The following is a 23874-nucleotide window of genomic DNA, read 5'->3' on the forward strand; positions in this document are numbered from 1 at the left end:
TCTTTTAGTGGAATGAGAGGCATTCTGTAGTCGCGTGAAAGGACCTTTCAAGTCAATCTGATCTGTATTGTCCTGTGAAAAAAAGCGTTCTTAGACACAGTGAGGAGTTTTTGGGGATAATGGGAAAATCATTTCCAACTAAATGACAGGAATTTCTTAGTCCAATCATGAGGTGTGCTAGGCTTTTTTATACTGTGGCGGAAAGAGAGAGAGTATAACAGTCATTATAAATAAAGGGCCAAGGAAGTGACAGTTTATGGAAGGAACAATTTGCACATAGTTTTAGAATGTGGTCAGGAGGAGGACAATGTGCTTACACATATGAAACATTAGAAGGTAGACATTATGGAAGCACATATATTTCTTTATTTTTATTGTATTTGGGGAGAGGGGGTTAATATAGCACGTCCAATGTGGAAAAGTGCTTTCCATAGCACCTTGCAGGTGGGCGACATCTAGAGCTGTGCAGTAGCCACCCATGCCCCAGACGTCAAAGAGAACAAGAAGTTACACATGTTGGAAGTGAGGGTGAGACATTGAGGAGATATGATCCCCGTATGAAGCCGAGAAAAGGAGGAGGCGTGAACGTGCATCCATGTATGCAGGCGAGAAGGGAAGGAGCATTGGTCATGCATCCCTGCATGAGGGTGAGACAGGGAGGAGATATGATCCCCGTATGAAGCCGAGAGAAGGAGGAGGCGTGAACGTGCATCCATGTATGCAGGCGAGAAGGGAAGGAGCATTGGTCATGCATCCCTGCATGAGGGTGAGACAGGGAGGAGATATGATCCCCGTATGAAGCCGAGAGAAGGAGGAGGCGTGAACGTGCATCCATGTATGCGGGCGAGACGGGAAGGAGCATTGATCATGCATCCCTTCCTGAGGGTGAGACAGGGAGGAGATAAAATCCCTGTATGAAGCCGAGAGAACGAGGAGACATGAACGTGCATCCATGTATGCGGGCGAGAAGGGAAGGAGCATTGGTCATGCATCCCTGCATGAGGGTGAGACAGGGAGGAGATAAAATCCCTGTATGAAGCCAAGAGAATGAGGCGGCATGAACATGCATCCTTGTATGCAGGTGTGACATGGAGTCATCATGAACATGCATCCCTTTATAAGGACATAACATGGAGGACGCATGAACATGAATGCCTGAATTTTATGGTGGTGGCCTTCGGGTGATTTGGCACGTGCAATTGGTGAAGAGCACTTCTCCTGCGCAAAAAAATAAATTTACTATTAGCACCCCGGAGGGAGCCTCTGCACTTCTTATAGGGAGAAAACTCTGCAATGGAAGGGGACAGGGTCAATAACAGCTGTAAACTCTCACAAGACCATCACTGCTCTCACACTTTCCTGCTCTCAGGCTGGCGGGCCATTATCGGCCCGGGCTGCCGCACGATTGCCAGGTTTGTGTAACTATATTATTTCTAATTGGCTCCACTTTGATGACTTTCATTTGGATTCTGACTTGATTATTGAGATCTTAAATAAGTGACTGGGGATCAGGTGTCCACTTATTCTCCTGGATAACATCACAACCAACCTTTAATTCAAACATGAGTCATGACATCACAGATGGAGTACAGCTTATGATAGAGGTGGAACGACACATTGTAGCAGCCCAAGTAGCTCGCCGTGATCGTATAGTGGTTAGTACTCTGCGTTGTGGCCGCAGCAACCTCGGTTCGAATCCGAGTCACGGCATTGCGGTGAGGCAATGTCACGGCAGTTGGGCAGATATTTTAGAATTTCCATTAATACATTGGCAATCTCTGTGGAGGACTGAAACAATTCGATATGTCCTGTTACTGTTATGAACCTTTTGTTTCTTTAATGCTCTTTGCACACTTTTTCATCGGGTGACTGTAATGTATTTCAACCAAATCTAATTAAGAGCGCATTATGTGGTGACATTTGCAGTACATGAAACATTATAACACTGCCATTTACGTCAATAACCACTAGCTTGATTAAGACATATGTATTGCAGCGACAGTATTTCCCAGTTACAAATGGGAATAAAAACAACATCCGCGAGGGATTGAACCAACGACATTTAACTGATGTTGCCAATGGAGCGCGTTACAGAGAGCGCGAGGTCCCGCCTTTACAGTCACACGCTGATGATAATACAGATGTTTAAATAAACAGGCATATCTGTGGACTTGTGGTCTTTCTACATTGGGACTCATAGTCTAGTCCTAGGCTATTGTAGGCACTGGCGTATCTTTTAGTGGAATGAGAGGCATTCTGTAGTCGCGTGAAAGGAACTTTCAAGTCAATCTGATCTGTATTGTCCTGTGAAAAAAAGCGTTCTTAGACACAGTGAGGAGTTTTTGGGGATAATGGGAAAATCATTTCCAACTAAATGACAGGAATTTCTTAGTCCAATCATGAGGTGTGCTAGGCTTTTTTATACTGTGGCGGAAAGAGAGAGAGTACAACAGTCATTATAAATAAAGGGCCAAGGAAGTGACAGTTTATGGAAGGAACAATTTGCACATAGTTTTAGAATGTGGTCAGGAGGAGGACAATGTGCTTACACATATGAAACATTAGAAGGTAGACATTATGGAAGCACATATATTTCTTTATTTTTATTGTATTTGGGGAGAGGGGGTTAATATAGCACGTCCAATGTGGAAAAGTGCTTTCCATAGCACCTTGCAGGTGGGCGACATCTAGAGCTGTGCAGTAGCCACCCATGCCCCAGACGTCAAAGAGAACAAGAAGTTACACATGTTGGACGTGAGGGTGAGACATTGAGGAGATATGATCCCCGTATGAAGCCGAGAAAAGGAGGAGGCGTGAACGTGCATCCATGTATGCAGGCGAGAAGGGAAGGAGCATTGGTCATGCATCCCTGCATGAGGGTGAGACAGGGAGGAGATATGATCCCCGTATGAAGCCGAGAGAAGGAGGAGGCGTGAACGTGCATCCATGTATGCAGGCGAGAAGGGAAGGAGCATTGGTCATGCATCCCTGCATGAGGGTGAGACAGGGAGGAGATATGATCCCCGTATGAAGCCGAGAGAAGGAGGAGGCGTGAACGTGCATCCATGTATGCGGGCGAGACGGGAAGGAGCATTGATCATGCATCCCTTCCTGAGGGTGAGACAGGGAGGAGATAAAATCCCTGTATGAAGCCGAGAGAACGAGGAGACATGAACGTGCATCCATGTATGCGGGAGAGAAGGGAAGGAGCATTGGTCATGCATCCCTGCATGAGGGTGAGACAGGGAGGAGATAAAATCCCTGTATGAAGCCAAGAGAATGAGGCGGCATGAACATGCATCCTTGTATGCAGGTGTGACATGGAGTCATCATGAACATGCATCCCTTTATAAGGACATAACATGGAGGACGCATGAACATGAATGCCTGAATTTTATGGTGGTGGCCTTCGGGTGATTTGGCACGTGCAATTGGTGAAGAGCACTTCTCCTGCGCAAAAAAATAAATTTACTATTAGCACCCCGGAGGGAGCCTCTGCACTTCTTATAGGGAGAAAACTCTGCAATGGAAGGGGACAGGGTCAATAACAGCTGTAAACTCTCACAAGACCATCACTGCTCTCACACTTTCCTGCTCTCAGGCTGGCGGGCCATTATCGGCCCTGGCTGCCGCACCATTGCCAGGTTTGTGTAACTATATTATTTCTAATTGGCTCCACTTTGATGACTTTCATTTGGATTCTGACTTGATTATTGAGATCTTAAATAAGTGACTGGGGATCAGGTGTCCACTTATTCTCATGGATAACATCACAACCAACCTTTAATTCAAACATGAGTCATGACATCACAGATGGAGTACAGCTTATGATAGAGGTGGAACGACACATTGTAGCAGCCCAAGTATCTCGCCGTGATCGTATAGTGGTTAGTACTCTGCGTTGTGGCCGCAGCAACCTCGGTTCGAATCCGAGTCACGGCATTGCGGTGAGGCAATGTCACGGCAGTTGGGCAGATATTTTAGAATTTCCATTAATACATTGGCAATCTCTGTGGAGGACTGAAACAATTCGATATGTCCTGTTACTTTTATGAACCTTTTGTTTCTTTAATGCTCTTTGCACACTTTTTCATCGGGTGACTGTAATGTATTTCAACCAAATCTAATTAAGAGCGCATTATGTGGTGACATTTGCAGTACATGAAACATTATAACACTGCCATTTACGTCAATAACCACTAGCTTGATTAAGACATATGTATTGCAGCGACAGTATTTCCCAGTTACAAATGGGAATAAAAACAACATCCGCGAGGGATTGAACCAACGACATTTAACTGATGTTGCCAATGGAGCGCGTTACAGAGAGCGCGAGGTCCCGCCTTTACAGTCACACGCTGATGATAATACAGATGTTTAAATAAACAGGCATATCTGTGGACTTGTGGTCTTTCTACATTGGGACTCATAGTCTAGTCCTAGGCTATTGTAGGCACTGGCGTATCTTTTAGTGGAATGAGAGGCATTCTGTAGTCGCGTGAAAGGACCTTTCAAGTCAATCTGATCTGTATTGTCCTGTGAAAAAAAGCGTTCTTAGACACAGTGAGGAGTTTTTGGGGATAATGGGAAAATCATTTCCAACTAAATGACAGGAATTTCTTAGTCCAATCATGAGGTGTGCTAGGCTTTTTTATACTGTGGCGGAAAGAGAGAGAGTATAACAGTCATTATAAATAAAGGGCCAAGGAAGTGACAGTTTATGGAAGGAACAATTTGCACATAGTTTTAGAATGTGGTCAGGAGGAGGACAATGTGCTTACACATATGAAACATTAGAAGGTAGACATTATGGAAGCACATATATTTCTTTATTTTTATTGTATTTGGGGAGAGGGGGTTAATATAGCACGTCCAATGTGGAAAAGTGCTTTCCATAGCACCTTGCAGGTGGGCGACATCTAGAGCTGTGCAGTAGCCACCCATGCCCCAGACGTCAAAGAGAACAAGAAGTTACACATGTTGGAAGTGAGGGTGAGACATTGAGGAGATATGATCCCCGTATGAAGCCGAGAGAAGGAGGAGGCATGAACGTGCATCCATGTATGCAGGCAAGAAGGGAAGGAGCATTGGTCATGCATCCCTGCATGAGGGTGAGACAGGGAGGAGATATGATCCCCGTATGAAGCCGAGAGAAGGAGGAGGCGTGAACGTGCATCCATGTATGCGGGCGAGACAGGAAGGAGCATTGGTCATGCATCCCTGCATGAGGGTGAGACAGGGAGGAGATATGATCCCCGTATGAAGCCGAGAGAAGGAGGAGGCGTGAACGTGCATCCATGTATGCAGGCGAGAAGGGAAGGAGCATTGGTCATGCATCCCTGCATGAGGGTGAGACAGGGAGGAGATATGATCCCCGTATGAAGCCGAGAGAAGAAGGAGGCGTGAACGTGCATCCATGTATGCGGGCGAGAAGGGAAGGAGCATTGGTCATGCATCCCTGCATGAGGGTGAGACAGGGAGGAGATAAAATCCCTGTATGAAGCCAAGAGAACGAGGCGGCATGAACATGCATCCTTGTATGCAGGTGTGACATGGAGTCATCATGAACATGCATCCCTTTATAAGGACATAACATGGAGGACGCATGAACATGAATGCCTGAATTTTATGGTGGTGGCCTTCGGGTGATTTGGCACGTGCAATTGGTGAAGAGCACTTCTCCTGCGCAAAAAAATAAATGTAATATTAGCACCCCGGAGGGAGCCTCTGCACTTCTTATAGGGAGAAAACTCTGCAATGGAAGGGGACAGGGTCAATAACAGCTGTAAACTCTCACAAGACCATCACTGCTCTCACACTTTCCTGCTCTCAGGCTGGCGGGCCATTATCGGCCCTGGCTGCCGCACGATTGCCAGGTTTGTGTAACTGTATTATTTCTAATTGGCTCCACTTTGATGACTTTCATTTGGATTCTGACTTGATTATTGAGATCTTAAATAAGTGACTGGGGATCAGGTGTCCACTTATTCTCATTTATAACATCACAACCAACCTTTAATTCAAACATGAGTCATGACATCACAGATGGAGTACAGCTTATGATAGAGGTGGAACGTCACATTGTAGCAGCCCAGTTAGCTCACCGTGATAGTACTCTGCGTTGTGGCGGCAGCAACCTCGGTTCGAATCCGAGTCACGGCATTGCGGTGAGGCAATGTCACCGCAGTTGGGCAGATATTTTAGAATTTCCATTAATACATTGGCAATCTCTGTGGAGGACTGAAACAATTTGATATGTCCTGTTACTGTTATGAACCTTTTGTTTCTTTAATGCTCTTTGCACACTTTTTCATCGGGTGACTGTAATGTATTTCAACCAAATCTAATTAAGAGCGCATTATGTGGTGACATTTGCAGTACATGAAACATTATAACACTGCCAATTACGTCAATAACCACTAGCTTGATTAAGACATATGTATTGCAGCGACAGTATTTCCCAGTTACAAATGGGAATAAAAACAACATCCGCGAGGGATTGAACCAACGACATTTAACTGATGTTGCCAATGGAGCGCGTTACAGAGAGCGCGAGGTCCCGCCTTTACAGTCACACGCTGATGATAATACAGATGTTTAAATAAACAGGCATGTCTGTGGACTTGTGGTCTTTCTACATTGGGACTCTTAGTCTAGTCCTAGGCTATTGTAGGCACTGGCGTATCTTTTAGTGGAATGAGAGGCATTCTGTAGTCGCCTGAAAGGACCTTTCAAGTCAATCTGATCTGTATTGTCCTGTGAAAAAAAGCGTTCTTAGACACAGTGAGGCGTTTTTGGGGATAATGGGAAAATCATTTCCAACTAAATGACAGGAATTTCTTAGTCCAATCATGAGGTGTGCTAGGCTTTTTTATACTGTGGCGGAAAGAGAGAGAGTATAACAGTCATTATAAATAAAGGGCCAAGGAAGTGACAGTTTATGGAAGGAACAATTTGCACATAGTTTTAGAATGTGGTCAGGAGGAGGACAATGTGCTTACACATATGAAACATTAGAAGGTAGACATTATGGAAGCACATATATTTCTTTATTTTTATTGTATTTGGGGAGAGGGGGTTAATATAGCACGTCCAATGTGGAAAAGTGCTTTCCATAGCACCTTGCAAGTGGGCGACATCTAGAGTTGTACAGTAGCCACCCATGCCCCAGACGTCAAAGAGAACAAGAAGTTACACATGTTGGAAGTGAGGGTGAGACATTGAGGAGATATGATCCCCGTATGAAGCCGAGAGAAGGAGGAGGCGTGAACGTGCATCCATGTATGCAGGCGAGAAGGGAAGGAGCATTGGTCATGCATCCCTGCATGAGGGTGAGACAGGGAGGAGATATGATCCCCGTATGAAGCCGAGAGAAGGAGGACGCGTGAACATGCATCCATGTATGCGGGCGAGACAGGAAGGAGCATTGGTCATGCATCCCTGCATGAGGGTGAGACAGGGAGGAGATATGATCCCCGTATGAAGCCGAGAGAAGGAGGAGGCGTGAACGTGCATCCATGTATGCAGGCGAGAAGGGAAGGAGCATTGGTCATGCATCCCTGCATGAGGGTGAGACAGGGAGGAGATATGATCCCCGTATGAAGCCGAGAGAAGGAGGAGGCGTGAACGTGCATCCATGTATGCGGGCGAGACAGGAAGGAGCATTGGTCATGCATCCCTGCATGAGGGTGAGACAGGGAGGAGATATGATCCCCGTATGAAGCCGAGAGAAGGAGGAGGCATGAACGTGCATCCATGTATGCGGGCGAGACGGGAAGGAGCATTGGTCATGCATCCCTTCCTGAGGGTGAGACAGGGAGGAGATAAAATCCCCGTATGAAGCCGAGAGAACGAGGAGACATGAACGTGCATCCATGTATGCGGGCGAGAAGGGAAGGAGCATTGGTCATGCATCCCTGCATGAGGGTGAGACAGGGAGGAGATAAAATCCCTGTATGAAGCCAAGAGAACGAGGCGGCATGAACATGCATCCTTGTATGCAGGTGTGACATGGAGTCATCATGAACATGCATCCCTTTATAAGGACAAAACATGGAGGACGCATGAACATGAATGCCTGAATTTTATGGTGGTGGCCTTCGGGTGATTTGGCACGTGCAATTGGTGAAGAGCACTTCTCCTGCGCAAAAAAATAAAAGTACTATTAGCACCCCGGAGGGAGCCTCTGCACTTCTTATAGGGAGAAAACTCTGCAATGAAAGGGGACAGGGTCAATAACAGCTGTAAACTCTCACAAGACCATCACTGCTCTCACACTTTCCTGCTCTCAGGCTGGCGGGCCATTATCGGCCCTGGCTGCCGCACCATTGCCAGGTTTGTGTAACTATATTATTTCTAATTGGCTCCACTTTGATGACTTTCATTTGGATTCTGACTTGATTATTGAGATCTTAAATAAGTGACTGGGGATCAGGTGTCCACTTATTCTCATGGATAACATCACAACCAACCTTTAATTCAAACATGAGCCATGACATCACAGATGGAGTACAGCTTATGATAGAGGTGGAACGACACATTGTAGCAGCCCAAGTAGCTTGCCGTGATTGTATAGTGGTTAGTACTCTGCGTTGTGGCCGCAGCAACCTCGGTTCGGATCCGAGTCACGGCATTGCGGTGAGGCAATGTCACGGCAGTTGGGCAGATATTTTAGAATTTCCATTAATACATTGGCAATCTCTGTGGAGGACTGAAACAATTCGATATGTCCTGTTACTGTTATGAACCTTTTGTTTCTTTAATGCTCTTTGCACACTTTTTCATCGGGTGACTGTAATGTATTTCAACCAAATCTAATTAAGAGCGCATTATGTGGTGACATTTGCAGTACATGAAACATTATAACACTGCCATTTACGTCAATAACCACTAGCTTGATTAAGACATATGTATTGCAGCGACAGTATTTCCCAGTTACAAATGGGAATAAAAACAACATCCGCGAGGGATTGAACCTACGACATTTAACTGATGTTGCCAATGGAGCGCGTTACAGAGAGCGCGAGGTCCCGCCTTTACAGTCACACGCTGATGATAATACAGATGTTTAAATAAACAGGCATATCTGTGGACTTGTGGTCTTTCTACATTGGGAGTCATACTCTAGTCCTAGGCTATTGTAGGCACTGGCGTATCTTTTAGTGGAATGAGAGGCATTCTGTAGTCGCGTGAAAGGACCTTTCAAGTCAATCTGATCTGTATTGTCCTGTGAAAAAAAGCGTTCTTAGACACAGTGAGGAGTTTTTGGGGATAATGGGAAAATCATTTCCAACTAAATGACAGGAATTTCTTAGTCCAATCATGAGGTGTGCTAGGCTTTTTTATACTGTGGCGGAAAGAGAGAGAGTATAACAGTCATTATAAGTAAAGGGCCAAGGAAGTGACAGTTTATGGAAGGAACAATTTGCACATAGTTTTAGAATGTGGTCAGGAGGAGGACAATGTGCTTACACATATGAAACATTAGAAGGTAGACATTATGGAAGCACATATATTTCTTTATTTTTATTGTATTTGGGGAGAGGGGGTTAATATAGCACGTCCAATGTGGAAAAGTGATTTCCATAGCACCTTGCAGGTGGGCGACATCTAGAGCTGTGCAGTAGCCACCCATTCCCCAGACGTCAAAGAGAACAAGAAGTTACACATGTTGGAAGTGAGGGTGAGACATTGAGGAGATATGATCCCCGTATGAAGCCGAGAGAAGGAGGAGGCGTGAACGTGCATCCATGTATGCAGGCGAGAAGGGAAGGAGCATTGGTCATGCATCCCTGCATGAGGGTGAGACAGGGAGGAGATATGATCCCCGTATGAAGCCGAGAGAAGGAGGACGCGTGAACGTGCATCCATGTATGCGGGCGAGACAGGAAGGAGCATTGGTCATGCATCCCTGCATGAGGGTGAGACAGGGAGGAGATATGATCCCCGTATGAAGCCGAGAGAAGGAGGAGGCGTGAACGTGCATCCATGTATGCAGGCGAGAAGGGAAGGAGCATTGGTCATACATCCCTGCATGAGGGTGAGACAGGGAGGAGATATGATCCCCGTATGAAGCCGAGAGAAGGAGGAGGCGTGAACGTGCATCCATGTATGCGGGCGAGACAGGAAGGAGCATTGGTCATGCATCCCTGCATGAGGGTGAGACAGGGAGGAGATATGATCCCCGTATGAAGCTGAGAGAAGGAGGAGGCGTGAACGTGCATCCATGTATGCGGGCGAGACGGGAAGGAGCATTGGTCATGCATCCCTTCCTGAGGGTGAGACAGGGAGGAGATAAAATCCCTGTATGAAGCCGAGAGAACGAGGAGACATGAACGTGCATCCATGTATGCGGGCGAGAAGGGAAGGAGCATTGGTCATGCATCCCTGCATGAGGGTGAGACAGGGAGGAGATAAAATCCCTGTATGAAGCCAAGAGAACGAGGCGGCTTGAACATGCATCCTTGTATGCAGGTGTGACATGGAGTCATCATGAACATGCATCCCTTTATAAGGACATAACATGGAGGACGCATGAACATGAATGCCTGAATTTTATGGTGGTGGCCTTCGGGTGATTTGGCACGTGCAATTGGTGAAGAGCACTTCTCCTGCGCAAAAAAATAAATGTACTATTAGCACCCCGGAGGGAGCCTCTGCACTTCTTATAGGGAGAAAACTCTGAAATGGAAGGGGACAGGGTCAATAACAGCTGTAAACTCTCACAAGACCATCACTGCTCTCACACTTTCCTGCTCTCAGGCTGGCGGGCCATTATCGGCCCTGGCTGCCGCACCATTGCCAGGTTTGTGTAACTATATTATTTCTAATTGGCTCCACTTTGATGACTTTCATTTGGATTCTGACTTGATTATTGAGATCTTAAATAAGTGACTGGGGATCAGGTGTCCACTTATTCTCATGGATAACATCACAACCAACCTTTAATTCAAACATGAGTCATGACATCACAGATGGAGTACAGCTTATGATAGAGGTGGAACGTCACATTGTAGCAGCCCAAGTAGCTCGCCGTGATCGTATAGTGGTTAGTACTCTGCGTTGTGGCCGCAGCAACCTTGGTTCGAATCCGAGTCACGGCATTGCGGTGAGGCAATGTCACGGCAGTTGGGCAGATATTTTAGAATTTCCATTAATACATTGGCAATCTCTGTGGAGGACTGAAACAATTCGATATGTCCTGTTACTGTTATGAACCTTTTGTTTCTTTAATGCTCTTTGCACACTTTTTCATCGGGTGACTGTAATGTATTTCAACCAAATCTAATTAAGAGCGCATTATGTGGTGCCATTTGCAGTACATGAAACATTATAACACTGCCATTTACGTCAATAACCACTAGCTTGATTAAGACATATGTATTGCAGCGACAGTATTTCCCAGTTACAAATGGGAATAAAAACAACATCCACGAGGGATTGAACCAACGACATTTAACTGATGTTGCCAATGGAGCGCGTTACAGAGAGCGCAAAGTCCCGCCTTTACAGTCACACGCTGATGATAATACAGATGTTTAAATAAACAGACATATCTGTGGACTTGTGGTCTTTCTACATTGGGACTCATAGTCTAGTCCTAGGCTATTGTAGGCACTGGTGTATCTTTTAGTGGAATGAGAGGCATTCTGTAGTCGCGTGAAAGGACCTTTCAAGTCAATCTGATCTGTATTGTCCTGTGAAAAAAAGCGTTCTTAGACACAGTGAGGAGTTTTTGGGGATAATGGGAAAATCATTTCCAACTAAATGACAGGAATTTCTTAGTCCAATCATGAGGTGTGCTAGGCTTTTTTATACTGTGGCGGAAAGAGAGAGAGTATAACACTCATTATAAATAAAGGGCCAAGGAAGTGACAGTTTATGGAAGGAACAATTTGCACATAGTTTTAGAATGTGGTCAGGAGGAGGACAATGTGCTTACACATATGAAACATTAGAAGGTAGACATTATGGAAGCACATATATTTCTTTATTTTTATTGTATTTGGGAAGAGGGGGTTAATATAGCACGTCCAATGTGGAAAAGTGCTTTCCATAGCACCTTGCAGGGGGGCGACATCTAGAGCTGTGCAGTAGCCACCCATGCCCCAGACGTCAAAGAGAACAAGAAGTTACACATGTTAGAAGTGAGGGTGAGACATTGAGGAGATATGATCCCCGAATGAAGCCGAGAGAAGGAGGAGGCGTGAACATGCATCCATGTATGCAGGCGAGAAGGGAAGGAGCATTGGTCATGCATCCCTGCATGAGGGTGAGACAGGGAGGAGATATGATCCCCGTATGAAGCCGAGAGAAGGAGGAGGCGTGAACGTGCATCCATGTATGCGGGCGAGACAGGAAGGAGCATTGGTCATGCATCCCTGCATGAGGGTGAGACAGGGAGGAGATATGATCCCCGTATGAAGCCGAGAGAAGGAGGAGGCGTGAACGTGCATCCATGTATGCAGGCGAGAAGGGAAGGAGCATTGGTCATGCATCCCTGCATGAGGGTGAGACAGGGAGGAGATATGATCCCCGTATGAAGCCGAGAGAAGGAGGAGGCGTGAACGTGCATCCATGTATGCGGGCGAGACAGGAAGGAGCATTGGTCATGCATCCCTGCATGGGGGTGAGACAGGGAGGAGATATGATCCCCGTATGAAGCCGAGAAAAGGAGGAGGCGTGAACGTGCATCCATGTATGCGGGCGAGACGGGAAGGAGCATTGGTCATGCATCCCTTCCTGAGGGTGAAACAGGGAGGAGATAAAATCCCCGTATGAAGCCGAGAGAACGAGGAGACATGAACGTGCATCCATGTATGCGGGCGAGAAGGGAAGGAGCATTGGTCATGCATCCCTGCATGAGGGTGAGACAGGGAGGAGATAAAATCCCTGTATGAAGCCAAGAGAATGAGGCGGCATGAACATGCATCCTTGTATGCAGGTGTGACATGGAGTCATCATGAACATGCATCCCTTTATAAGGACATAACATGGAGGACGCATGAACATGAATGCCTGAATTTTATGGTGGTGGCCTACGGGTGATTTGGCACGTGCAATTGGTGAAGAGCACTTCTCCTGCGCAAAAAAATAAATGTACTATTAGCACCCCGGAGGGAGCCTCTGCACTTCTTATAGGGAGAAAACTCTGCAATGAAAGGGGACAGGGTCAATAACAGCTGTAAACTCTCACAAGACCATCACTGCTCTCACACTTTCCTGCTCTCAGGCTGGCGGGCCATTATCGGCCCTGGCTGCCGCACCATTGCCAGGTTTGTGTAACTATATTATTTCTAATTGGCTCCACTTTGATGACTTTCATTTGGATTCTGACTTGATTATTGAGATCTTAAATAAGTGACTGGGGATCAGGTGTCCACTTATTCTCATGGATAACATCACAACCAACCTTTAATTCAAACATGAGTCATGACATCACAGATGGAGTACAGCTTATGACAGAGGTGGGACATCACATTGTGGCAGCCCAAGTAGCTCGCCGTGATCTTATAGTGGTTAGTACTCTGCGTTGTGGCCGCAGCAACCTCGGTTCGAATCCGAGTCACGGCATTGCGGTGAGGCAATGTCACCGCAGTTGGGCAGATATTTTACAATTTCCATTAATACATTGGCAATCTCTGTGGAGGACTGAAACAATTCGATATGTCCTGTTACTGTTATGAACCTTTTGTTTCTTTAATGCTCTTTGCACACTTTTTCATCGGGTGACTGTAATGTATTTCAACCAAATCTAATTAAGAGCGCATTATGTGGTGACATTTGCAGTACATGAAACATTATAACACTGCCATTTACGTCAATAACCACTAGCTTGATTAAGACATATGTATTGCTGCAACAGTATTTCCCAGTTACAAATGGGAATAAAAACAACATCCGCGAGGGATTGAACCAACGACATTTAACTGATGTTGCCAATGGAGCGCGTTACAGAGAGCGCAAGGTCCCGCCTTTACAGTCACATGCTGATGATAATACAGATGTTTAAATAAACAGGCATATCTGTGGACTTGTGGTCTTTCTACATTGGGACTCATAGTCTAGTCCTAGGCTATTGTAGGCACTGGCGTATCTTTTAGTGGAATGAGAGGCATTCTGTAGTCGCGTGAAAGGACCTTTCAAGTCAATCTGATCTGTATTGTCCTGTGAAAAAAAGCGTTCTTAGACACAGTGAGGAGTTTTTGGGGATAATGGGAAAATAATTTCCAACTAAATGACAGGAATTTCTTAGTCCAATCATGAGGTGTGCTAGGCTTTTTTGTACTGTGGCGGAAAGAGAGAGAGTATAACAGTCATTATAAATAAAGGGCCAAGGAAGTGACAGTTTATGGAAGGAACAATTTGCACATAGTTTTAGAATGTGGTCAGGAGGAGGACAATGTGCTTACACATATGAAACATTAGAAGGTAGACATTATGGAAGCACATATATTTCTTTATTTTTATTGTATTTGGGGAGAGGGGGTTAATATAGCACGTCCAATGTGGAAAAGTGCTTTTCATAGCACCTTGCAGGTGGGCGACATCTAGAGCTGTGCAGTAGCCACCCATGCTCCAGACGTCAAAGAGAACAAGAAGTTACACATGTTGGAAGTGAGGGTGAGACATTGAGGAGATATGATCCCCGTATGAAGCCGAGAGAAGGAGGAGGCGTGAACGTGCATCCATGTATGCAGGCGAGAAGGGAAGGAGCATTGGTCATGCATCCCTGCATGACGGTGAGACAGGGAGGAGATATGATCCCCGTATGAAGCCGAGAGAAGGAGGAGGCGTGAACGTGCATCCATGTATGCAGGCGAGAAGGGAAGGAGCATTGGTCATGCATCCCTGCATGAGGGTGAGACAGGGAGGAGATATGATCCCCGTATGAAGCCGAGAGAAGGAGGAGGCGTGAACGTGCATCCATGTATGCGGGCGAGACAGGAAGGAGCCTTGGTCATGCATCCCTGCATGAGGGTGAGACAGGGAGGAGATATGATCCCCGTATGAAGCCGAGAGAAGGAGGAGGCGTGAACGGGCATCCATGTATGCGGGCGAGACGGGAAGGAGCATTGGTCATGCATCCCTTCCTGAGGGTGAGACAGGGAGGAGATAAAATCCCCGTATGAAGCCGAGAGAACGAGGAGACATGAACGTGTATCCATGTATGCGGGCGAGAAGGGAAGGAGCATTGGTCATGCATCCCTGCATGAGGGTGAGACAGGGGAGGAGATAAAATCCCTGTATGAAGCCAAGAGAACGAGGCGGCATGAACATGCATCCTTGTATGCAGGTGCGACATGGAGTCATCATGAACATGCATCCCTTTATAAGGACATAACATGGAGGACGCATGAACATGAATGCCTGAATTTTATGGTGGTGGCCTTCGGGTGATTTGGCACGTGCAATTGGTGAAGAGCACTTCTCCTGCGCAAAAAAATAAATGTACTATTAGCACCCCGGAGGGAGCCTCTGCACTTCTTATAGGGAGAAAACTCTGCAATGGAAGGGGACAGGGTCAATAACAGCTGTAAACTCTCACAAGACCATCACTGCTCTCACACTTTCCTGCTCTCAGGCTGGCGGGCCATTATCGGCCCTGGCTGCCGCACGATTGCCAGGTTTGTGTAACTATATTATTTCTAATTGGCTCCACTTTGATGACTTTCATTTGGATTCTGACTTGATTATTGAGATCTTAAATAAGTGACTGGGGATCAGGTGTCCACTTATTCTCATGGATAACATCACAACCAACCTTTAATTCAAACATGAGTCATGACATCACAGATGGAGTACAGCTTATGATAGAGGTGGAACGTCACATTGTAGCAGCCCAAGTAGTTCGCCGTGATCGTATAGTGGTTAGTACTCTGCGTTGTGGCCGCAGCAACCTCGGTTCGAATCCGAGTCACGGCATTGCGGTGTGGCAATGTCACTGCAGTTGGCCGGATATTTTAGAATTTCCATTAATACATTGGCAATCTCTGTGGAGGACTGAAACAATTCGATATGTCCTGTTACTGTTATGAACCTTTTGTTTCTTTAATGCTCTTTGCACACTTTTTCATCGGGTGACTGTAATGTATTTCAACCAAATCTAATTAAGAGCGCATTATGTGGTGACATTTGCAGTACATGAAACATTATAACACTGCCATTTACGTCAATAACCACTAGCTTGATTAAGACATATGTATTGCTGCGACAGTATTTCCCAGTTACAAATGGGAATAAAAACAACATCCGCGAGGGATTGAACCAACGACATTTAACTGATGTTGCCAATGGAGCGCGTTACAGAGAGCGCAAGGTCCCGCCTTTACAGTCACATGCTGATGATAATACAGATGTTTAAATAAACAGGCATATCTGTGGACTTGTGGTCTTTCTACATTGGGACTCATAGTCTAGTCCTAGGCTATTGTAGGCACTGGCGTATCTTTTAGTGGAATGAGAGGCATTCTGTAGTCGCGTGAAAGGACCTTTCAAGTCAATCTGATCTGTATTGTCCTGTGAAAAAAAGCGTTCTTAGACACAGTGAGGAGTTTTTGGGGATAATGGGAAAATAATTTCCAACTAAATGACAGGAATTTCTTAGTCCAATCATGAGGTGTGCTAGGCTTTTTTGTACTGTGGCGGAAAGAGAGAGAGTATAACAGTCATTATAAATAAAGGGCCAAGGAAGTGACAGTTTATGGAAGGAACAATTTGCACATAGTTTTAGAATGTGGTCAGGAGGAGGACAATGTGCTTACACATATGAAACATTAGAAGGTAGACATTATGGAAGCACATATATTTCTTTATTTTTATTGTATTTGGGGAGAGGGGGTTAATATAGCACGTCCAATGTGGAAAAGTGCTTTTCATAGCACCTTGCAGGTGGGCGACATCTAGAGCTGTGCAGTAGCCACCCATGCTCCAGACGTCAAAGAGAACAAGAAGTTACACATGTTGGAAGTGAGGGTGAGACATTGAGGAGATATGATCCCCGTATGAAGCCGAGAGAAGGAGGAGGCGTGAACGTGCATCCATGTATGCAGGCGAGAAGGGAAGGAGCATTGGTCATGCATCCCTGCATGACGGTGAGACAGGGAGGAGATATGATCCCCGTATGAAGCCGAGAGAAGGAGGAGGCGTGAACGTGCATCCATGTATGCAGGCGAGAAGGGAAGGAGCATTGGTCATGCATCCCTGCATGAGGGTGAGACAGGGAGGAGATATGATCCCTGTATGAAGCCGAGAGAAGGAGGAGGCGTGAACGTGCATCCATGTATGCGGGCGAGACAGGAAGGAGCCTTGGTCATGCATCCCTGCATGAGGGTGAGACAGGGAGGAGATATGATCCCCGTATGAAGCCGAGAGAAGGAGGAGGCGTGAACGTGCATCCATGTATGCGGGCGAGACGGGAAGGAGCATTGGTCATGCATCCCTTCCTGAGGGTGAGACAGGGAGGAGATAAAATCCCCGTATGAAGCCGAGAGAACGAGGAGACATGAACGTGCATCCATGTATGCGGGCGAGAAGGGAAGGAGCATTGGTCATGCATCCCTGCATGAGGGTGAGACAGGGGAGGAGATAAAATCCCTGTATGAAGCCAAGAGAACGAGGCGGCATGAACATGCATCCTTGTATGCAGGTGCGACATGGAGTCATCATGAACATGCATCCCTTTATAAGGACATAACATGGAGGACGCATGAACATGAATGCCTGAATTTTATGGTGGTGGCCTTCGGGTGATTTGGCACGTGCAATTGGTGAAGAGCACTTCTCCTGCGCAAAAAAATAAATGTACTATTAGCACCCCGGAGGGAGCCTCTGCACTTCTTATAGGGAGAAAACTCTGCAATGGAAGGGGACAGGGTCAATAACAGCTGTAAACTCTCACAAGACCATCACTGCTCTCACACTTTCCTGCTCTCAGGCTGGCGGGCCATTATCGGCCCTGGCTGCCGCACGATTGCCAGGTTTGTGTAACTATATTATTTCTAATTGGCTCCACTTTGATGACTTTCATTTGGATTCTGACTTGATTATTGAGATCTTAAATAAGTGACTGGGGATCAGGTGTCCACTTATTCTCATGGATAACATCACAACCAACCTTTAATTCAAACATGAGTCATGACATCACAGATGGAGTACAGCTTATGATAGAGGTGGAACGTCACATTGTAGCAGCCCAAGTAGTTCGCCGTGATCGTATAGTGGTTAGTACTCTGCGTTGTGGCCGCAGCAACCTCGGTTCGAATCCGAGTCACGGCATTGCGGTGAGGTAATGTCACGGCAGTTGGGCATATTTTTTATAATTTCCATTAATACATTGGCAATCTCTGTGGAGGACTGAAACAATTCGATATGTCCTGTTACTGTTATGAACCTTTTGTTTCTTTAATGCTCTTTGCACACTTTTTCATCGGGTGACTGTAATGTATTTCAACCAAATCTAATTAAGAGCGCATTATGTGGTGACATTTGCAGTACATGAAACATTATAACACTGCCATTTACGTCAATAACCACTAGCTTGATTAAGACATATGTATTGCTGCGACAGTATTTCCCAGTTACAAATGGGAATAAAAACAACATCCGCGAGGGATTGAACCAACGACATTTAACTGATGTTGCCAATGGAGCGCGTTACAGAGAGCGCAAGGTCCCGCCTTTACAGTCACATGCTGATGATAATACAGATGTTTAAATAAACAGGCATATCTGTGGACTTGTGGTCTTTCTACATTGGGACTCATAGTCTAGTCCTAGGCTATTGTAGGCACTGGCGTATCTTTTAGTGGAATGAGAGGCATTCTGTAGTCGCGTGAAAGGACCTTTCAAGTCAATCTGATCTGTATTGTCCTGTGAAAAAAAGCGTTCTTAGACACAGTGAGGAGTTTTTGGGGATAATGGGAAAATAATTTCCAACTAAATGACAGGAATTTCTTAGTCCAATCATGAGGTGTGCTAGGCTTTTTTGTACTGTGGCGGAAAGAGAGAGAGTATAACAGTCATTATAAATAAAGGGCCAAGGAAGTGACAGTTTATGGAAGGAACAATTTGCACATAGTTTTAGAATGTGGTCAGGAGGAGGACAATGTGCTTACACATATGAAACATTAGAAGGTAGACATTATGGAAGCACATATATTTCTTTATTTTTATTGTATTTGGGGAGAGGGGGTTAATATAGCACGTCCAATGTGGAAAAGTGCTTTTCATAGCACCTTGCAGGTGGGCGACATCTAGAGCTGTGCAGTAGCCACCCATGCTCCAGACGTCAAAGAGAACAAGAAGTTACACATGTTGGAAGTGAGGGTGAGACATTGAGGAGATATGATCCCCGTATGAAGCCGAGAGAAGGAGGAGGCGTGAACGTGCATCCATGTATGCAGGCGAGAAGGGAAGGAGCATTGGTCATGCATCCCTGCATGACGGTGAGACAGGGAGGAGATATGATCCCCGTATGAAGCCGAGAGAAGGAGGAGGCGTGAACGTGCATCCATGTATGCGGGCGAGACAGGAAGGAGCATTGGTCATGCATCCCTGCATGAGGGTGAGACAGGGAGGAGATATGATCCCCGTATGAAGCCGAGAGAAGGAGGAGGCGTGAACGTGCATCCATGTATGCAGGCGAGAAGGGAAGGAGCATTGGTCATGCATCCCTGCATGAGGGTGAGACAGGGAGGAGATATGATCCCCGTATGAAGCCGAGAGAAGGAGGAGGCGTGAACGTGCATCCATGTATGCGGGCGAGACGGGAAGGAGCATTGATCATGCATCCCTTCCTGAGGGTGAGACAGGGAGGAGATAAAATCCCTGTATGAAGCCGAGAGAACGAGGAGACATGAACGTGCATCCATTTATGCGGGCGAGAAGGGAAGGAGCATTGGTCATACATCCCTGCATGAGGGTGAGACAGGGAGGAGATAAAATCCCTGTATGAAGCCAAGAGAACGAGGCAGCATGAACATGCATCCTTGTATGCAGGTGTGACATGGAGTCATCATGAACATGCATCCCTTTATAAGGACATAACATGGAGGACGCATGAACATAAATGCCTGAATTTTATGGTGGTGGCCTTCGGGCGATTTGGCACGTGCAATTGGTGAAGAGCACTTCTCCTGCGCAAAAAAATAAATGTACTATTAGCACCCCAGAGGGAGCCTCTGCACTTCTTATAGGGAGAAAACTCTGCAATGGAAGGGGACAGGGTCAATAACAGCTGTAAACTCTCACAAGACCATCACTGCTCTCACACTTTCCTGCTCTCAGGCTGGCGGGCCATTATCGGCCCTGGCTGCCGCACCATTGCCAGGTTTGTGTAACTATATTATTTCTAATTGGCTCCACTTTGATGACTTTCATTTGGATTCTGACTTGATTATTGAGATCTTAAATAAGTGACTGGGGATCAGGTGTCCACTTATTCTCATGGATAACATCACAACCAACCTTTAATTCAAACATGAGTCATGACATCACAGATGGAGTACAGCTTATGATAGAGGTGGAACGACACATTGTAGCAGCCCAAGTAGCTCGCCGTGATCGTATAGTGGTTAGTACTCTGCGTTGTGGCCACAGCAACCTTGGTTCGAATCCGAGTCACGGGACTGCGGTGAGGCAATGTCACGGCAGTTGGGCAGATATTTTAGAATTTCCATTAATACATTGGCAATCTCTGTGGAGGACTGAAACAATTCGATATGTCCTGTTACTGTTATGAACCTTTTGTTTCTTTAATGCTCTTTGCACACTTTTTCATCGGGTGACTGTAATGTATTTCAACCAAATCTAATTAAGAGCGCATTATGTGGTGACATTTGCAGTACATGAAACATTATAACACTGCCATTTACGTCAATAACCACTAGCTTGATTAAGACATATGTATTGCAGCGACAGTATTTCCCAGTTACAAATGGGAATAAAAACAACATCCGCGAGGGATTGAACCAACGACATTTAACTGATGTTACCAATGGAGCGCGTTACAGAGAGCGCGAGGTCCCGCCTTTACAGTCACACGCTGATGATAATACAGATGTTTAAATAAACAGGCATATCTGTGGACTTGTGGTCTTTTTACATTGGGACTCGTAGTCTAGTCCTAGGCTATTGTAGGCACTGGCGTATCTTTTAGTGGAATGAGAGGCATTCTGTAGTCGCGTGAAAGGACCTTTCAAGTCAATCTGATCTGTATTGTCCTGTGAAAAAAAGCGTTCTTAGACACAGTGAGGAGTTTTTGGGGATAATGGGAAAATCATTTCCAACTAAATGACAGGAATTTCTTAGTCCAATCATGAGGTGTGCTAGGCTTTTTTATACTGTGGCGGAAAGAGAGAGAGTATAACAGTCATTATAAATAAAGGGCCAAGGAAGTGACAGTTTATGGAAGGAACAATTTGCACATAGTTTTAGAATGTGGTCAGGAGGAGGACAATGTGCTTACACATATGAAACATTAGAAGGTAGACATTATGGAAGCACATATATTTCTTTATTTTTATTGTATTTGGGGAGAGGGGGTTAATATAGCACGTCCAATGTGGAAAAGTGCTTTCCATAGCACCTTGCAGGTGGGCGACATCTAGAGCTGTGCAGTAGCCACCCATGCCCCAGACGTCAAAGAGAACAAGAAGTTACACATGTTGGAAGTGAGGGTGAGACATTGAGGAGATATGATCCCCGTATGAAGCCGAGAAAAGGAGGAGGCGTGAACGTGCATCCATGTATGCAGGCGAGAAGGGAAGGAGCATTGGTCATGCATCCCTGCATGAGGGTGAGACAGGGAGGAGATATGATCCCCGCATGAAGCCGAGAGAAGGAGGAGGCGTGAACGTGCATCCATGTATGCAGGCGAGAAGGGAAGGAGCATTGGTCATGCATCCCTGCATGAGGGTGAGACAGGGAGGAGATAAAATCCCTGTATGAAGCCGAGAGAACGAGGAGACATGAACGTGCATCCATGTATGCGGGCGAGAAGGGAAGGAGCATTGGTCATGCATCCCTGCATGAGGGTGAGACAGGGAGGAGATAAAATCCCTGTATGAAGCCAAGAGAATGAGGCGGCATGAACATGCATCCTTGTATGCAGGTGTGACATGGAGTCATCATGAACATGCATCCCTTTATAAGGACATAACATGGAGGACGCATGAACATGAATGCCTGAATTTTATGGTGGTGGCCTTCGGGTGATTTGGCACGTGCAATTGGTGAAGAGCACTTCTCCTGCGCAAAAAAATAAATTTACTATTAGCACCCCGGAGGGAGCCTCTGCACTTCTTATAGGGAGAAAACTCTGAAATGGAAGGGGACAGGGTCAATAACAGCTGTAAACTCTCACAAGACCATCACTGCTCTCACACTTTCCTGCTCTCAGGCTGGCGGGCCATTATCGGCCCTGGCTGCCGCACGATTGCCAGGTTTGTGTAACTATATTATTTCTAATTGGCTCCACTTTGATGACTTTCATTTGGATTCTGACTTGATTATTGAGATCTTAAATAAGTGACTGGGGATCAGGTGTCCACTTATTCTCCTGGATAACATCACAACCAACCTTTAATTCAAACATGAGTCATGACATCACAGATGGAGTACAGCTTATGATAGAGGTGGAACGACACATTGTAGCAGCCCAAGTAGCTTGCCGTGATCGTATAGTGGTTAGTACTCTGCGTTGTGGCCGCAGCAACCTCGGTTCGAATCCGAGTCACGGCATTGCGGTGAGGCAATGTCACGGCAGTTGGGCAGATATTTTAGAATTTCCATTAATACATTGGCAATCTCTGTGGAGGACTGAAACAATTCGATATGTCCTGTTACTGTTATGAACCTTTTGTTTCTACAATGCTCTTTGCACACTTTTTCTTCGGGTGACTGTAATGTATTTCAACCAAATCTAATTAAGAGCGCATTATGTGGTGACATTTGCAGTACATGAAACATTATAACACTGCCATTTACGTCAATAACCACTAGCTTGATTAAGACATATGTATTGCAGCGACAGTATTTCCCAGTTACAAATGGGAATAAAAACAACATCCGCGAGGGATTGAACCAACGACATTTAACTGATGTTGCCAATGGAGCGCGTTACAGAGAGCGCGAGGTCCCGCCTTTACAGTCACACGCTGATGATAATACAGATGTTTAAATAAACAGGCATATCTGTGGACTTGTGGTCTTTCTACATTGGGACTCATAGTCTAGTCCTAGGCTATTGTAGGCACTGGCGTATCTTTTAGTGGAATGAGAGGCATTCTGTAGTCGCGTGAAAGGACCTTTCAAGTCAATCTGATCTGTATTGTCCTGTGAAAAAAAGCGTTCTTAGACACAGTGAGGAGTTTTTGGGGATAATGGGAAAATCATTTCCAACTAAATGACAGGAATTTCTTAGTCCAATCATGAGGTGTGCTAGGCTTTTTTATACTGTGGCGGAAAGAGAGAGAGTATAACAGTCATTATAAATAAAGGGCCAAGGAAGTGACAGTTTATGGAAGGAACAATTTGCACATAGTTTTAGAATGTGGTCAGGAGGAGGACAATGTGCTTACACATATGAAACATTAGAAGGTAGACATTATGGAAGCACATATATTTCTTTATTTTTATTGTATTTGGGGAGAGGGGGTTAATATAGCACGTCCAATGTGGAAAAGTGCTTTCCATAGCACCTTGCAGGTGGGCGACATCTAGAGCTGTGCAGTAGCCACCCATGCCCCAGACGTCAAAGAGAACAAGAAGTTACACATGTTGGAAGTGAGGGTGAGACATTGAGGAGATATGATCCCCGTATGAAGCCGAGAAAAGGAGGAGGCGTGAACGTGCATCCATGTATGCAGGCGAGAA

General features: G+C 45.7%; 6 non-coding genes across 6 annotated transcripts; all 6 read left to right on the forward strand.

The window, feature by feature from the left end:
* The first annotated feature begins 1638 nt into the window (after window positions 1-1638).
* Window positions 1639-1710, forward strand: TRNAH-GUG (transfer RNA histidin (anticodon GUG)). Its single transcript has one exon. It is a non-coding gene; the product is annotated as a tRNA-His (tRNA).
* A 2160-nt stretch (window positions 1711-3870) lies between these two features.
* Window positions 3871-3942, forward strand: TRNAH-GUG (transfer RNA histidin (anticodon GUG)). The gene has a single exon. It is a non-coding gene; the product is annotated as a tRNA-His (tRNA).
* A 7088-nt stretch (window positions 3943-11030) lies between these two features.
* TRNAH-GUG (transfer RNA histidin (anticodon GUG)) lies at window positions 11031-11102 on the forward strand. Its single transcript has one exon. It is a non-coding gene; the product is annotated as a tRNA-His (tRNA).
* Window positions 11103-15852: 4750 nt separating this feature from the next.
* On the forward strand, window positions 15853-15924 carry TRNAH-GUG (transfer RNA histidin (anticodon GUG)). The gene has a single exon. It is a non-coding gene; the product is annotated as a tRNA-His (tRNA).
* A 2280-nt stretch (window positions 15925-18204) lies between these two features.
* On the forward strand, window positions 18205-18276 carry TRNAH-GUG (transfer RNA histidin (anticodon GUG)). The gene has a single exon. It is a non-coding gene; the product is annotated as a tRNA-His (tRNA).
* A 4392-nt stretch (window positions 18277-22668) lies between these two features.
* Window positions 22669-22740, forward strand: TRNAH-GUG (transfer RNA histidin (anticodon GUG)). Its single transcript has one exon. It is a non-coding gene; the product is annotated as a tRNA-His (tRNA).
* Window positions 22741-23874: the final 1134 nt, after the last annotated feature.

The sequence above is a fragment of the Ambystoma mexicanum genome (genome assembly GCF_040938575.1).
Source record: "Ambystoma mexicanum isolate Mex_15411 chromosome 12 unlocalized genomic scaffold, UKY_AmexF1_1 Mex_chr12_unloc.1, whole genome shotgun sequence".
Taxonomy (NCBI): Eukaryota; Metazoa; Chordata; class Amphibia; order Caudata; family Ambystomatidae; genus Ambystoma; species Ambystoma mexicanum.